Source organism: Sinohyriopsis cumingii, chromosome 3 (assembly GCF_028554795.1).
Source record: "Sinohyriopsis cumingii isolate HCF-2022 chromosome 3, ASM2855479v2, whole genome shotgun sequence".
In the NCBI taxonomy this organism is placed as follows: domain Eukaryota; kingdom Metazoa; phylum Mollusca; class Bivalvia; order Unionida; family Unionidae; genus Sinohyriopsis; species Sinohyriopsis cumingii.
In genome coordinates this window covers 50844319-50861377 of record NC_142963.1, presented here as the reverse complement: position 1 = coordinate 50861377, position 17059 = coordinate 50844319, and the positions used below count along the sequence as shown (strand labels likewise).

General features: G+C 35.9%; 1 protein-coding gene across 1 annotated transcript in view; it reads right to left on the bottom strand.

The window, feature by feature from the left end:
• LOC149802842 (fatty acid synthase-like) overlaps nucleotides 1–1150 on the bottom strand; it is a 48769-nt gene extending 47619 nt beyond the window's left edge. Inside the window, exon 1 of the mRNA XM_089952297.1 lies at nucleotides 996–1150. The gene's annotated coding sequence lies outside the window, so the exon portion shown is untranslated. The remainder of the gene's footprint in view (nucleotides 1–995) is intronic.
• Between the last annotated feature and the right edge of the window lie 15909 nt (nucleotides 1151–17059).

The window sequence follows — 17059 nt, the reverse complement described above, 5'->3', positions numbered from 1 at the left end:
CTTCAAGGAATTTCTGTGACATAAAATGCATCTGTGTCCAAAATTAAGTTTAAAAGAATCGTTTTTAAATGATGCACACTTTACCTAACCATACACGTGGTGCATATGTAATTTTTGACTTGCCTTAAAAATATGCCCGCCGAGAAAGAGGGTGATTATATTCTCAGCGATGTGGTGTACAATTTTTTTGGTAAACCACAGCGGTTCGTTACAAAGAAAATTTGGAGTATCCGTTCATGAATCAAGAGATGGGGATTTTAACCTGTAACAAGTGTTATATTATTACAGGTTAGAACCCCCATCCCTTGACTCATGGACGGATAGTCAGTTTTCTTTGTATCGAACCCTTGTGTGCTATTTGTGTCATGGCATTTGGAGTAAAGAATTATGTCCTATGATACGCCATGTAGGCAGATGATAAATTATAAATTTTTTGTCGCAAAAAAAATTTAAATTAAAATTAAAAATAACCACAACAAAAATAATGTGAGAAACAATCATGGATATGATAAGCATCATAGATTAAACACTAATGGTCGACAATGACAAATATTCAGTAGGATGAGTTTAACTTTACACCGCTTTATCGAGCATTTTAAGTTTTCGTTGTAATGCTGTTACATGTGTCTGTATGAATTTCGCTTGTCGTGCATATTTATACATATTTTGTATTACTGACATGGAAATACAATTAAATATTTTTTTTATAATTTAACTCAGATTCGTCTGCAATGATTTAAATGGTAAACACATGAAAAAGTATTTATCCGCTGGTCAGTAATTAAAAGAATACCATACTCACAACACGTCCTGAAAAAAAATATATTCTACGTAGAATAAGCAATTAAAATAAAATAAAAAATATACTAAGCATATTTTTTGGCTGATTTAAACTTATTGTTAATCGGCACATAATGATGTAGGCTAATGATATCAATGAACTGATGACTTTTTTTGGTAGATGGTCATCATATGAAAAACCTCACTATACTCACGTTTGATTCTGTCTACTGTATTTGGTTGCAATCGTTTATATCCAGAATCCTTCTGTCTCTCGATTAATCTAAATAACAACAACTGAGCTCATTTCAGGCAATTTATAGTTTAGCGAGTCGGCTGATTTATATTGCAAGCATGAGCTGTGAGACCATGAACCACCAACCAATCAAATCGCTCGATAATACAATTGAAAAACTGGGCTCGGCTTCAAGGTAACGACTGCACAACTGCATGTTCGGATCATACCATGAAGTAAATAAAATAAAAGAATATGTAAATAAATATGTTAATTCGGCTGAGCAAGGACATAATAAATGTATTTAAAGTAACCGGCCATGGAATGAGCAAGGACACTAGTACTACTGTCTTTAAGTAAACTGGCCATGAAATGGTCACAAACTGGCCTTGAACCCACTTTGTTGACCACGTATAAGACGTGCTATAATGGGACACACTGGACTCATATGCGCCGCGTTGAGTCATATTTAAATTGATCAGGAGATGGGTTCAAGACAGGAACAAAATCTTGAATTCGCGTGTAATTATGTCCAATGAAGGTTTAAAAAGATTCCGCTATTGAAATAACGCAATTTTCTTAAAATTTGAACCAAACATTTCATTGGGAGGGGGGGTGGAGTCAGGCCATTACTTTTGGACCGTTGTTTTTTATTCACATTTTTTTAGTTTATTTATTCTCTTTCTTGTACCCCAAGACAATTTGTACAACTAATATAAGGGATACAGTGGGGATTTTTGTTGTGTCTATAAATCAAAGCAAAACTTTATTTTTACTATTTGAGAGCCAGCATATTTTTTTCTTCAAATAAATTCACTTCCACAGCCCCGGAAACTTAGGTCGATTTCTAAACGGATTTAATCCTGGGACTGATACGTACAGCTGGATGTTCATGTCCAACCATCACCACAGGGGCTCGTTACAAAGAAAATCAAGGGATGGGGATTCTAACCTTTAATAATATAACGCATATTATACAATAAAGAGCATAATAGTAGTATGTTGTTAAGATTTTCATATTTGTGGCAGACGACAATACCACTACTCAACGAGTGTATATTGCATTCACGCATTCGAAAAATTGTCGTCCTGAACAAAAATGGTGCCATTCTGATGTCAGATATGGCCGCCACGACCAGGGCTGGGCTAAGGTCCTTGTAGACCGTAGGCATTATTTAATAAAACAATTGATATTGATATGACTCTGCCTCTTTGTGTATACACCTTTTAGTAACATGGTGTTTTCGCAGGACCTGACTACGGCAGCCATATAGAAAATCGTGTTGTCGCAAGGACCCGTGAACGGAAAGTTATATTGACTTAGGGCTTTGTTGTTGTTGTGGGGTTTAACGCCATTTTTTAGCACACGATATGCTTGCTATACATGGCGGCCAGTATTAATGTTGGAGGAAGAACCCGGGAAAACCCCGGGTTTTGAACCACCGACCCACGAGAAGCTACTGGCAAGCTTTCTCACTTACCCACTTTGGCTGAATTCGAGACTCGAACCCACGCAGACAGAGGTGAGATGGCAGTGATCCGTAACGGAGAGCGCTTTAGACCACTCGGCCACTCGGGGCCCCACTTAGGGCTTTACCAAAAAACTTCTTATGATGTCTAGTTGGTTCTAAATGAAAACAGTGCGCCTCCCTGACATCCGTTATGGTCGCCACAGTGGCCGTCTTGTCAGTCTCTTGAACGTTAAGTCATATCAGCATCGGCTTTTCACCAGAAGAATTTTTATGGTGTCTAATTGGTCTTAAAGAAAACGTTTGCTGATCTGATATCCAATAATGTCGCTATAGCCACCTTCATAATAATAATAATAAAAATGAGGACTTTGTATAGCGCCTAATCTTTAGAATCTCTAAGCGCTTTACAACATTAGACAACACCTATAAGATATATAAAAAAAATATAATAATATTATTACAAAAACAAACAGCACGAAATTAGAAAAACATCAAAAAATAAAAAAAAAACATGCTGAGAAAATATTGTTTTTACTACTATTCTTAACTTACAAGTCATATCGGCATAGGTTTTTTTTATTATTTTTATTTTTTTATTTTTTAACCAGAAGACTAATTATGACATTTAGTTGGTCTGATGTGAAAATGGTGCTGATTTGACCTTGTTTGTGGCTGCCACGATGAACATTTTGAAAATCTTGTCACTATGTCTTTTGAATGGATGGTCATAATAGTATGGGTTTTTCACCAAAATTCTTCTAATTGTGTCTAGTTTGTCCTGGATGAAAATGGTGCCAGTCTTGCGCCCAGTTTTAATATTTTAGTGATTAATCTCTCAAGAATATCAAAGAAGGTTTCAACACTCGTCATTTTTAAAAAATGAAATAAAAATACCATGAAAGATATACATCAGGAATTTAAATCTCTGTGTTTGTTAGTGCGAAAATACAGACCAAGCCAAGTGAACTTCGAGCTGATAGCCTTGAGCTTCGGGAAGAAAATAAGATTTTGTTTTATAAGATTGTTAGTCTTGAGAATAGATTGGTTAAAGGTGAATCACAGTCAAAGAGAAACAATTTATTGTTTCATGAAATAAAGGTATCCGTTGCGAAAAGTGGGATGTTACTGAATGCAGAATTCGCGATTTTCTTAAAGATACTCTCCATATAGATGATTCAGATTCCATAGAGATAGAGAGAGCGCAAAGGCTAGGTATCAACCGCCCCAGCGACAGCGAAACAAGTTTAACCATCCCAATCATCGTTAAGTTCAGCAAGTACAAGGATAAAGAACACGTGCTAAAGGAAGCACGAGAATTTCTTAGTCGCAACGATAATTTTAGGGTATCGGAGGATTTCTCCAAGCGTATCAGAGACGAAAGGAAGGTATTGTATGATTATATGACCCTTTTTTAACGAGAGGGTGAGTACGTTACCGTCAAGTTTGACAAGCTGCTCATGGGGCAACAAGTATATATGTATGATTGGAGCAGTGAGCACGAGAAACCGGCTAATAAACGTAATTGTTTACAACAACACATCACATTCTTTTACTGAAGCAACTCATGTGGGAATTACGCGATATGGTGATGCAAGAAATGACTTATCGAAATATTACAGAAACGACAGGAGTCATCTGAACCACTCCAGTGGCCTAAGTGGTTAGAGCATCCGCATCGGATGTGAGAGGTCGCGGTTTTGAGCCCCGGCCAAGCCAAGTCATACCCAAGACTTTTTTTTAATGGTACAAGCATTTGCCTCGCTTGGCGCTTAGCATTAAGAAGTTAGTGTTAGGACCGGTCGGGTTGGTGTCAGGATAATGTGACTGGGTGTGACATCATGCTGCATGTCTGTGTCATTATGCCCAAGTGCTAGACATTGTAGCAATAGGACATGAAAATTGTTAAATTTACGTTAAAAATCAAAATCAAAGAGAGAGAGAGAGAGAGAGAGAGAGAGATCCATTCTTCATTGGAAGAATTACACAAGCCACGTAGGCCACAGGCCAACACCCAAACGCTTTACAGAATAGCTATCACACATATGTTGACCTAAGCGTTCTGTCGGAGAATATAAGGGGCCGCCACTTAATAAGGGGGTTTAGCAAAGTATGAACACCATAACTCTTATCTTCATTGTTGTAAATTTGACATTATTGGTTTACGTGAAATTGGGGGTGGGGTGGGGGACATTAGCTGAATTTGACAATTTTCTTGATTATGTTTCTTACAGCTGTGTTCGCAATATGGTGGGTAAAGTGGCAATTGGGAAGGAGTAACAATTTTGGTGCGCAAATCTGTCGTAATGAAAGATTTTGTAAAACAAAAATAAAAAAGGTGTTTTCTACGTGTAATAATTGTGTGGTTCTGCTATTTAAGTCATCAACTTTGCATACTGATAAAGATATACTCATTTTATTCACGTACATTTCCCCACGATTATTCTCCAGTATATAATAGTAATCAATATAGAATACAATTATTACTTGATTTACGATCAAAATCCAATATCGAACTTTTTTTCATCTTTTCTTATATGGAGATTTTAATGCCAGAATTAAAAATTTTGAAGATTTTATCTCTTATGATACATTTGATTTTATAAATAGATGCAACGTTGATTATGATACAGATAATTTTTCATTGCATAGGTCTTTAAAAGACTATACTATGTATTAAAGTCTGGCTTATCGTTAATAGATTTATGCAGAAAATAGTAATTTTCATATTATGAATGAAAGACTCTTTGATGATAAAAACAGTCGGTTCACATGCATAACTCTTAATGGTAGCAGTGTAGTTGATTTTAAGATATGTTCTTCTGAACTATTTAGCCGTATCGTCTGCTTTGGAGTAGAGACTCGAGGTGAATCAACACCTGTTCAATGAGATTACAGCATGTGAGAAATGAAGGTAACATATCCCAAACAGTGAATGTTATGATCATCAAACTTATTGTGATCTAGAGAAAATTATTATTGATAGGTGTACATTTACTAAATAGAATAGTTTCGTCTTACTGACGACAACATAGTCATTTGTAAGAACGTTTAGCACAACCTTTGAAGACATCAAGAACGATCTATTCAGGTATCTTGAAGCTGATATTGACTTCTCCTCGGAATATTAGTTCAGTTATATCAGACCAGGGGTACGGAGCCTAATATGATAACTAAACAACCACTTTGGTGAGACAAGGAATGCGATAAGGCAAAATTTAATAAAAACTACTGGTTACGATGCTTTTGATTCTCAAATACTGAAGCTGACCTTAAGTTATAGAGAGAGTATTGAATCAGCTTTGAAGTCAATAATTGCACTCAAGAAAAGAGACACTAGAGAATCCCAGATGAATAAATTAAGCGAGGAGAATCCCTCGACAATTCTGGCATATTTTGAAACGGGAAACACATTATTGTTAACATGAAGTAGAATATACACCCCCCCCCCCCACCTTAGTATGAATACTTTAAATCTTTATTGAAAAGCCTGTGTCTGAGTTAGATGACTGTGACAATATTGTTAGTGAAGAACTACCTCACTTACAGGTTGATGACTTAAATACTCCTATTACAAATGATGAAATTATGAGAAGTTTACTTAAAATAGAAAATAGAAATCCGGAACTAATATGATACATACTCGTTTTTATCAGCGCACGAATGAAACGATCTTACCGTTCCTTAATGCTCTGTTCATAAAAAACTTTTAATCCGGTTATTTTCTACTGGAAGAAGAGTATTATCTGTCATATGCATAAGTGCGGTGACAAGAGCGATCCAAACAATTACTAAGGTATTTCTCTTACTGATACTCTATGAAGTCATTACTGATATATTTAATACTTGTATATACACGTGGGCGGAAGTATATATAATACTTGTATATATACGTGGGCGGGAGTATATATAATACCTGTATATGCACGTGGGCGGAAGTATATATAATACTTGTATATATACGTGGCCGGGAGTATATATAATACTTGTATATATACGTGGGCGGGAGACAATGATCTGATAGACGAAGCACATGCAGGCTTTAGGAAAAAATACTCTGCATGCGACAATTTCTTTATTATTCAGGCTTTAGCTCAGATATATATATATATATATATATATATATATATATATATATATATATATATATATATATATATATAAGGTAGATTTTATTGCCTTTTTGTCGATGTTCAGAAAGCTTCTGATGTAGTACAGCATGATAAATTATAGTTGTCAATAATACGCATGGGCATGAATAGTAAAATAGTAAACATTTTAACAGATATATTTAGAAATCTGAAAAGCTTTGCCCTAACACCTTACTTACTTCGATTGTACATTAGGAACATAGCAAGGTTTTGTTTTAAGCCCTTTCATGTTTTCCCTTTTTTTAATTAATGATTTGGTTACAGAGCTGAAGCTCTAATGCAACAGACGTGTATTTATCTCGCCGATGATGTTGCTAATTGCGTCGATACAGTAAAGCTACTTCAGAACCGAATACATATTCTCGAATGTTTCTGTGATAAAACTGGTATGATGGTCAGTCTCGATAAAATTAAATCATTGTTTTCAGAAATGGGGGGATTTCTCAAGCAAATGGAGGTATATTTTTTTTTTAAAAGATTCGTATTGAGTGTGTGCCTTCTTACAAATGTATGGGCCTGTTTTTCACCCCAAAGCTGGTTTGGACGAAAGCTAAGTAGTCACTAGCAGCTCATTCAAAGAAAGCAACTTCGAAGATTTTGAATTATCAAAAACGATTTGTCTGTTTTAGTGTCGAGGATGCTTTTACAATTTTGTATTATGTAATAAAACCAATTGCTTGCTATGGGTCAGAATTTTTGGGGATATGAAATTTTTAGAGATATTGAAATTGTGTAATACAACTTTTGCAAACAGTATTTAGGTGTTACGAAACTACCAATAATGCGATTGTGTTATGGGAGTGCGAAATATACCCACTTTGTACCTCGTATTTTTTTTTTTTTACGATGTATTAAATACTAGTTGAAGGCTGTAAGAATGCCTTCAGCTCGACACCCACACCAATGTTATTTAATTTTGAAAAGATTAAATGAGACTAACCGTGCTATCTGCGCCACCAAAGTTAAAGACATGTTATTTCGCTTTGGTTTTGGGTATGTTTGGCTAAATCAAGATGTTGGAACCGAAAAAAAACAATTTTTCTCACTGTTTTGCAAAGAATTATGGACTTGACACTACAGAACTGACAGTGATATTAACAATTCATATGTGTGTATTATAGCCTGAATGAAACAAAAACCGGAAAAACACATCACATGTGGATTATTGTATTTTCTTAGGAAGTTACTTGCTAAATTTAGATGCCCAGCGCATACACTGAAAATATAGACTGGTAGGCATAGCAGGATTTAGAGAAAAATTAGGTATTTTGAATTATGCCGGAAAATAATGGAGGTTTCTTTTGGCAGAAGATGAATTCCGTTTTGTTTGTGTTTGTCCCAGCGTATGACCATTTAAGAAAGAAAATTTAATGAAGTTTATTATCTCTATCCGTCTGTAGAATTGTTTTTAATCCATAATGAGTGATTGTAATGTATTAATTATAAGAGACCGCTCCGGTGGCCTGGTGGTTAGAGCGTCCTCCTTGGAGTGGGAGGTCGTGAGTTCGAACTCCGGCCGAGTCATACTAAAGACTTACAATAATGGTACGTACAGCTGCCTCGCTAGGCGCTCGGCATTAAGAGGTTTGTGTTAGGGCTGGTCGGCCTGGCGTCAGGATAATGTGACTGGGTGGGACATCGTGCTGCATGTCTGCGGCATGATGCCCCAGTGCTAGACATCACTATAAACTGCCACATTGCAGAGATCGTAGCGATATGACTGAAAAATTGTTAAAGCTACGTTAAAAATAAAAATCACAATCACAATCACATTTCCTTCGAAAACATGAACATGTTGTAATCCTCATGCTGTCGTTTCCAACAATAAATCAGCACCATCTGTTATTACAAAAGGAAGTTAACTGTAACGTATATGCAATCCTTCATTTAGTGTGCACCCTTCAGATCTTAAAGATCTTGTTTAATTTATTTTCCAACATAGGGAAAATTCACTTTAGATTTAGACCAGGTAAAAACGCCTCGTTCTCTCTCTCTCTCTCTCTCTCTCTATATATATATATATGGAATTTGGGCTCGTTGAACATTGTAATGAAGGTATAATGTTTGCAGTGGGAGGTGACATATATTTTCATTCCTTTATTTCACATGTATGTATGCGTGTGGCTATGTATGTATGTATGTACCCTCAGCTTTGTTACGCAGACATATTTCATAATCTGCTTAATTACCATAATAGTTTACTCAGTTCCGATAATTTGTAATGCATCATAATAATAAATATTGGTTAAATAACATTATCTTTCACTTCAATTCCTGTTTTCAGTGATAAATAATTCCTTTATAGCCGTTTGAGTTCATGTATAGTTCTTTTACATTATTGGTCGGTTGTAATACGTTTATGCCGTCTTTTTATTATTCATTCATTTTATTCTTTGGGTTAATTATCTTTTTTTTTTAAATTCTGATTTGGCCTATCCTCTTTAACAACATACATTTTAGGAGGACCACCCCCACCCACTCCGCATTATTACCGAATTATATTAATGAGAAAATCAAGAGTACGCGTTCTGGCTGGTCAATATGTCCCTGAGACAGGTGACCACAAAATTACTAAAATAAAGTTACTTGGCCTGCTTTATAGTACAATATATACAATGTCACAAAGATAACGACCAAATCCCAACTTCACTTTCCCACCCCCACCCCCAACAAAACAAAACAAAATTGATACGCAATCAGTCTTTATCCCAGATGCAAATGACCATTCAAAAAGAAAAAATTAGTTACTGTTTGTGCATTTGTCGACTGCGTCTCGAAGAAAACGCAGGTGTTCTAATTGCCTCCGCAGTGAAGTAGCAGTTGCGCAACCAACCATGCAAGCAGGTTCCCTGCAGATCATCAAGGATTTCAACTGAGTTCTCTTCATTAAACATAATTCCTATAACGTTACATGTAATCAGACATGTCATGTGGATCAGGTGGAGAATTGGGGTTTTACTTTATAAATGTTTATCATCATTTTGATCAGATGCAGACGTTAGCTGATGGAGAAAATCATGGTGATTGGACAATAAAAGCAAAGTGTTTCGTAACCCATTTATTCCGCAACACATCATTCAGCAACTGTATGGAAACATTTACGCAGGAGTCCCGCTCTTGAATGTATTCACTCATGATCAAATTCATTTTGCTCTCTCTCTCTCTCTCTCTCTCTCTCTCTCTCTCTCTCTGTGTGCATCAAGTCAGAAATTGACCAGTCGCGAACTCTGTATGCAGTGTATACCAATCTCTTTTTCAAGGCTGACGATACAAAGAACAAGCATAGCGTACTCCCCTGGACAAAATATGTATTTGCATGCTGTTCTGTTAGCACACAATCTAATATGATCAAATCGGAGGTCATTTTATTTTTAATGCAAGATTTTGTAACTGAATCCGCGTCTCGGATGCCTTTAATTTTAGAATTAAACTTCCGTAAATGAAATAAAGAAATCCTAAATTTTGTACACTTAATATTACCCCTTCCTCCAGATAGGTCTGACACTATATCCTATGCATCATTTCATTTCAGGGTTGACCACGGTTAGAACAACCTTTTGTACTGGGGAAAAGGATGAACTTTATTTGACCTTACGCTTGAAGGGGGTCATGGCTCTACATGCCCCACTCACGTATACGGCGATCTCTGTTTCGCCACGAACATGATTCCTAATTCCACGCACACAATTAAACATTTAGTAGAGTTAAAGGGCCCTCCATGCCCCACAGTCAAGGATAGCCGAAGGCGGTTATCTTCACTGTATCATGATCACGACTTCCAAAGTACACGCAAGGATATTTAACTTTTAGTAGAACTTTAAATAGGGCAGCTTGTTTACATGCACAAGGTGAAAAATTTATCTGTCACAAGCTTAGTGGTCTGGACAGCAAACAGTGAACGCAGTATTTCATTGTGTATCAACAAATCTCTTTTAATAGGCGGCACGCAAACATCTGGTACATTCAATTACAAATTGATGGTTAGATGAGTTTTCTAGATAAATTATTGCGTGGTACTGAGTAAAATATTTGAAACAAATTTAAATTAAAGGAATACTACTTCTAATGTTATAAAATAATTGATCACCACTTGTGAATCATGCTCCATTTCTTTCGTCTGCCATTTTTCTCCGATAAGCTGCTTGTGGTGGGAATAATGAATTGATTATGACATGTTTGTTTGCATAAACGTATGTAGAAAAGAATATCCCGTCGATGGCTTGAACAAAAGAAAAAGAAATTGAAAATGAAAAATATATGTAAAAATGCACGTTTCTAGAATATGGGTAGAGAACCCCCTAACTGTCGGGCTTTGATGTATATTATTTTGTTCTTGTATATGAACATCTGAACCACAGACTTCATTATTTTTAAGTTTGCAAATTTACACCTTAACGTTGGCTTGTCCCAAATATAATGATTTATTGTCTCATATCTTTCAGACACTTGAATGACTCTTTAATTTCTCATTGGGCTGAAGGAGGGGTGGAGGTACAAACATGTAATAATAAAGAAATACAAAAACAATGGTTTCAGATAATTATCGATCTATATATTAGGTATGCATTTTCATATTTATATCAACATACATCATTGATCAAAATTCCATCTGACGAACACAGTAGAACTTTAAAATTATTATGTACATCATAATACTCCTAAACAGTCACTATTTACGATTTTTTATAAAAAAATTAATTTGAATCCATTTACTTCCAAGGCTGCATAAACAAAAGCCAGATAAAATTTATAAGGATAAGATTATATGCTAAATACATTAGCATATTTTGGAACGAATTTCTTTTTAAATGAATAAATTCTCGAACAGCTTTAAAATGTATTCTTATTATTTACTGAAATAAAACACTTTGGTTATTACTATACGAGCTTGAACTACAAAAATAAATATTGTCTACTGCAGTATAATTTATGCAGCTTTGTAATTTTACATTTTTAAGAATAATACAAATCATTTTTAATAAACATATTACTTAAAATGAAACATATTTCTTGGCCAAATACTGTATGTTTGTCGGAGGTTAACAGGTGGTCATGTCATGTGGTTTGGTAGGCGGAGCGGTCTATCATTTTGCGTCAAGTCAATTATTGTTATGTATGTATTATGCTATAATACTTTGTAAATACTGATCATGTTAATTCTGCCGATTGGTTTTATCGGCAATTTGCGCGCATTACAAACCAATCATTTAATGCCATTTTATTTAATTAAAAAAATATTTTGAGGTAAAATCAGACCTTTCTTAGCTTGAAAGAAAATCCAATCCATCTTAGCTTCCCCGACTGTTATTGACTACATCATGCCAATGGAGCTAAGTGCCTTTCTGAAGGATACACCAAAGCGGCTGAACAGGGCACGTGTTATTCCTACCATGTAAGACGTCGATCCTGATATGCACAATGCTTTGCTTTGTCGGACTAGTCTGGGTGGGTACTGATTATGATTGATTATGGTTATGCTCCAGTTTTGAAGAAGAAAAAAAATAATTTACTCAAACGTATGTCTTCTGCATAATGTTCAATCTTTGCGATGAAAACTGCACCCTACTTGGGTTTTTCTCATCTCTGACTGACGATCAAAAGTAAAATGATATATCTGTCTAGCTTATGGTTCCATCGTGTTTTAAGCTGGAAATATTACACGCTCCTTTAAATCTGGATTGTTAACTAGCAAAATGGCTTTAAAAAATAGCCGAAATTAAGTCTTTCTTCCATGTACAAGTTCTCCCAAACTTATTTTCCTGCAAGTGAACATACTGGAGACCAAAACCAGAATTTGCCTTTCTCTTTAAAGATTTTAAGAATATGTAACAAGCTAAATTTATTAATCTCATTTCAAGTATTGGATGCCAATGTTTCTATTTCCAACCTAGCATCCACTCTTGGTGCGTATTTAAACCCAGTCGTAATTATACTGACCTATATATCTGCAGCAGCTGATACAGAGTGAACGTCTAAAAAATGATTAGAGTCAACACAAGCTGTGAATATAAAATAACGGTTAGATATTTCTTGTCTACTGATCAGGGTCCACCTCTTCAAAACCCCATGACTTGACCCATTTCGCAAACGTCATTGAAACAAGAGCTAGACAGCTCTCGATGCCCTACGGTCACGTGTAGCTGAGTCTGGCTATTTTCACTGTATCATGACCACTACTGCTAAAATACACGCAAGCATATTCAACTTTTAGTAGAGCTTTCAAATAGGCAGCGTGTTGACCTACACGAGGTGAAACATTTATCGGTCACACGCGCGGTGGTCTGGTCAGCAAACGGTGGCCGCAGTATTTCCTTGTATATCAATAAACCTCTCATATAGCCGACAGATGTGCGCAAACATCAGGTACATTCTATTTAAAATTGACGTTTAAAGATGAGATGGGTTTTATACATAAATTAAATGGATTACATAATATTGAGTAGAGTATTTCAAACAAATTTAAATTTAAAGGTTAGTACTTTCAGTGTTATGAAATAATTATTGTTACGAACGCATTATGATATAATACTTTCTAATTACTGATCATGGTAAATTTGCCGATTGGTTTTATCGCCACTTTGCGCATATTACCAACCGATCATTTAATTCCATTTTATTTAATGGAATTTTTGTATTATTTTGATGTACACGAAGACCTCTCCCAGCTGGAAAGAAAATCCCATCCCTCTTTGTCTCCTCGACCTTTATTGATCACATCATTCCAACGCAATGAGAGCTAAGTGCCTTTTCCGAAGGATATACCAAGGCGGCTGAACAGGGTAGTCCTACAATGTAAGACGTCAACCCTGATATGCACAATGTTTTGCGTTGTTGAACTAGTCTGGGCTGGTATTGATCCCACGAACCGTGGATTATGAGTTCTACGGTATACCCCATACGGTTATGTTCCACAGTTTTTGAAAAATTTCACTTACTCAACGTATGTCTTCTGCATAATGTTTAGTCTTTACGACGAGAAGTGCACAGCACTGTCTTTTTTTTTTTTTATCTTCGACGATCAAAAATAAAATGATATAGGTGTCTAGCTTATGGTTTCATCGTGTTTTGAAGTCAGACATTTTAAGTCTGGCTTGTTTACTAGCAAAATAGCTTAACAATAGACGAAATTCCATATTTCAGTACTTTTTGCCATGTCCCAGTTCTTACAAATGAATTTTCCTACAATTACATACGGGAGAATTAAGTACCTAAATTTGCCTTTCTCTTTAAAAAAAAATTGAAGAAAATGTGATCGGCTGAATTTATTAATCTCTTCTCAAGCATTCGATGCACAGTTTGTCGTTTTCAACCCGTGCATCTTTAAGCCCTATTGTAATCATTCTGAACCGTATATCTTCAGCAACTCATACAGATTGAGTGCCTAAAAGATGATTCGCGTCAACATATGCAGTGGATATAAAATAGCTGTTAGGTATATCTTATTTACCGACCATGGTTCATCGCTTCAAATCCCATGCATTTACCCAATCTGCAAACTTCTACGAATCTACTGTGAATCCTGCGGTGACAAAGGCGGGTCTGGGACCGTGTTGTTTTAAAAAGAAATTATCAGTAAAAGAAATCTTAACGCGTTATTATGATGCTACCGTTTGAGACCATGGTAGGGTTATAGTTAACTCGACAGACCCCCATGACATTACCCCAGCGGTTCCGCCTCTAGCTGCGTGTATGCATCACTGCGGGAGACCAACAAAGATCGCTTCTCGACTGCGATGCACGCAGTAGGGTTCAGAGTGATTACTCATCGGCGAAACCGCGGTTGCGACCGTTTATTCGATTTTTACTGCATGCAAATCAAACCACTGTTTCGGTTCTGTCTCGAGCGCGCTAGGCCCCGGTTCCGTAGTTGTGCGCGGGATTATCGGAAATTTTCCATTTCGGCTTGCACAGCCTCGAACTCCGCCTGGTAGTCATTTTAACATCGATGGCCTCCGAGTACAGCTTGGCATTTGTGTTGTGTCGCTTCGAGACTTTCCGAATAAACACGTACTCGTTTGCGCAGCCGTAATGAAATTATTTTTTCAGAGATAATAGCCACACCAACTGCTGTTGATATAACCCTGACAGCAAATCCGATATTTGCTGTAGTCGCAATCCCAGGAACACCCAAGCCAATACTTGCTGCTGAGGGGAGTCACAAATTGCACATTTTGTGAGTCTAACGGATTTCTCGGCAGTTTAATATCTCAGCAGTTGTTTCGTTTCAGTTCTTTTATAGCGTCGGTAGCTTTGAGGGTCCATTACAGTTCTTTTATTAATAACGTCATCGCGAATTGTAATTCATTGCTCGACCGAAGACCATCTAACCAATTATTTGTCCTCACCGATTAAACTGACACGCAATCATCGATAATGTCTTCTCGGGGAATATTTATGTCTCATGCGAGTGTTTGCTTGTGTCCATGTTCTTCCTGAACTCTACTGATTACGTCACTGCTTTATACAGTCAATGGTCGTCATCGATTTTGTGCAAAATCTTACGCGGTCAGGCATGTCGTTATTGGAAATAAGTCCGGGTTTTTCTTTTCGCTGTTCGAGTTTTTGTTTGTTCGATATAATTGACGGATAAATTTATCGCAGCGTATTTGTTGGTGAATATAACTAAATCGTTGCAAAAACAATTACTAGATGTTTTCACGCCCAACTGGATGTTTATATGTGCATGTGCGATAACTCCAAGCTAGCCTCGAGTTGACATCTTGTCTGTTTCTATCTGGCCCTGAACGAGATTATATTTTAGAGTATACCAAAATTGGTTGATGATGTTTTCACGCAGATATTCGTCGACAAGTGACATAAAAATCGTCATCGGTGTTGGCAAGCCTTCCCAGCTGATTTAATCCCCCGTCATCGTTGTCTTTCTCTGGATCATTATCGTGTAGCTGGCTTTAGTGATCATCAGGTATATGCATGCATAAATCTTAAACACGCGATTCTGTCATTAAATGATCAAAAGAATACAAATATTAATAGTATTAATATAGATGGAAATGAATTTCTAATATCCCAGAAAGCAAATGATACAATATTGTTTTGGATGGATCTGAAAAAGCTCTTCAAACTATAATGCATACATTAAAAATCTATGCCAAGACCTCCAGCCTTAATATAAACATAGAGAAAACCAGAATAATATGGATAGGAAGCATGAAAAAGCCCAGCTGTCGTTTTCGTATCGAGTGTAATTTATGCTGGATATAGTTGATAATAATATACCTTGTCTTCTCTACAGATTTAAGTCACACGATAAATCTTTATTATGATAGTAAATTAAATGACAACAAAATACTGTTGACTCAGTTGGCAAAGAGAATTCTTAACCCTATGAGAAATTTTTTTGTGATAAAATCACTTGCTTGATCAAAATTAAATCACATATTAATAAGTTTACAAAATCCTCTAATAGTCCATTAAAAATTCAATGGTTTAATCTAAAAGCATTTGTGGAAAGGGTTAGCTGACAAGATAAAAAGAAAAGTAATAAATAAAACTTATGAACAAAGAGAACTTGCAATGACTGACTTAAACAATTCATACTTTCTCTCAAATTATCCTGGATCAGAAGAATACTTATCGAAATGGAGTAAACTCCAGAATGGAGTAAACTAATGTTTCACTGTTTAAATATTCTGAAAAGTTTTTGAATCTTGTTTTTGTATCTTTTGTTTTCTTTTTCGTATTTTAAAAAAATATGTACATCTTATTTATATACATTATCACTACATACATACATACATACATTGATACATACATACATACATTGATACATACATACATACATACGTACATATACGTACGTACGTACATACATACATACATACATACATACATACATCACACACACAAACACACACACACACACACACAGAGTATGTATACATGCGTTTATAACGCGTTTACACACAAGTAAAATTCGCACTTAACGCATCATTTTGGTACATAAAGATGGATATATAATGTGTATGACAGCTGGTAGTCGTACATTTTACACAATTAGAGCTTAATAACGTGCAGATGATTACAGCTATTTGTACCTGATATATGTGTCAAACGACTACAGGCATAGGCATAAGTGCTGCATAGCATTCATAATCATGTTTTCTTACAAAAATATACTTGAAACCATATATTGTAATACGCTTGCACGTTCCACATGTATCATGGTGGTGCCTATAAACGTAAATATAATGTGTTTTGACAGGTATTACTGGGTCAACGCTTATTTTGACAGGGGGTTAAGGAGTATATAGTATTGTTTACAGTGTATTTAACGGCAAATTGCTGTAAAGTATGGGACATGGATGCTAGTTAGAAACTTAAATTTATTTTCAGGCTCAGAGTTGTTGGGGGAAACAGAATATTCCATCTTAACAGCATTTCAATAAGATATAGTCCGTGAAAAT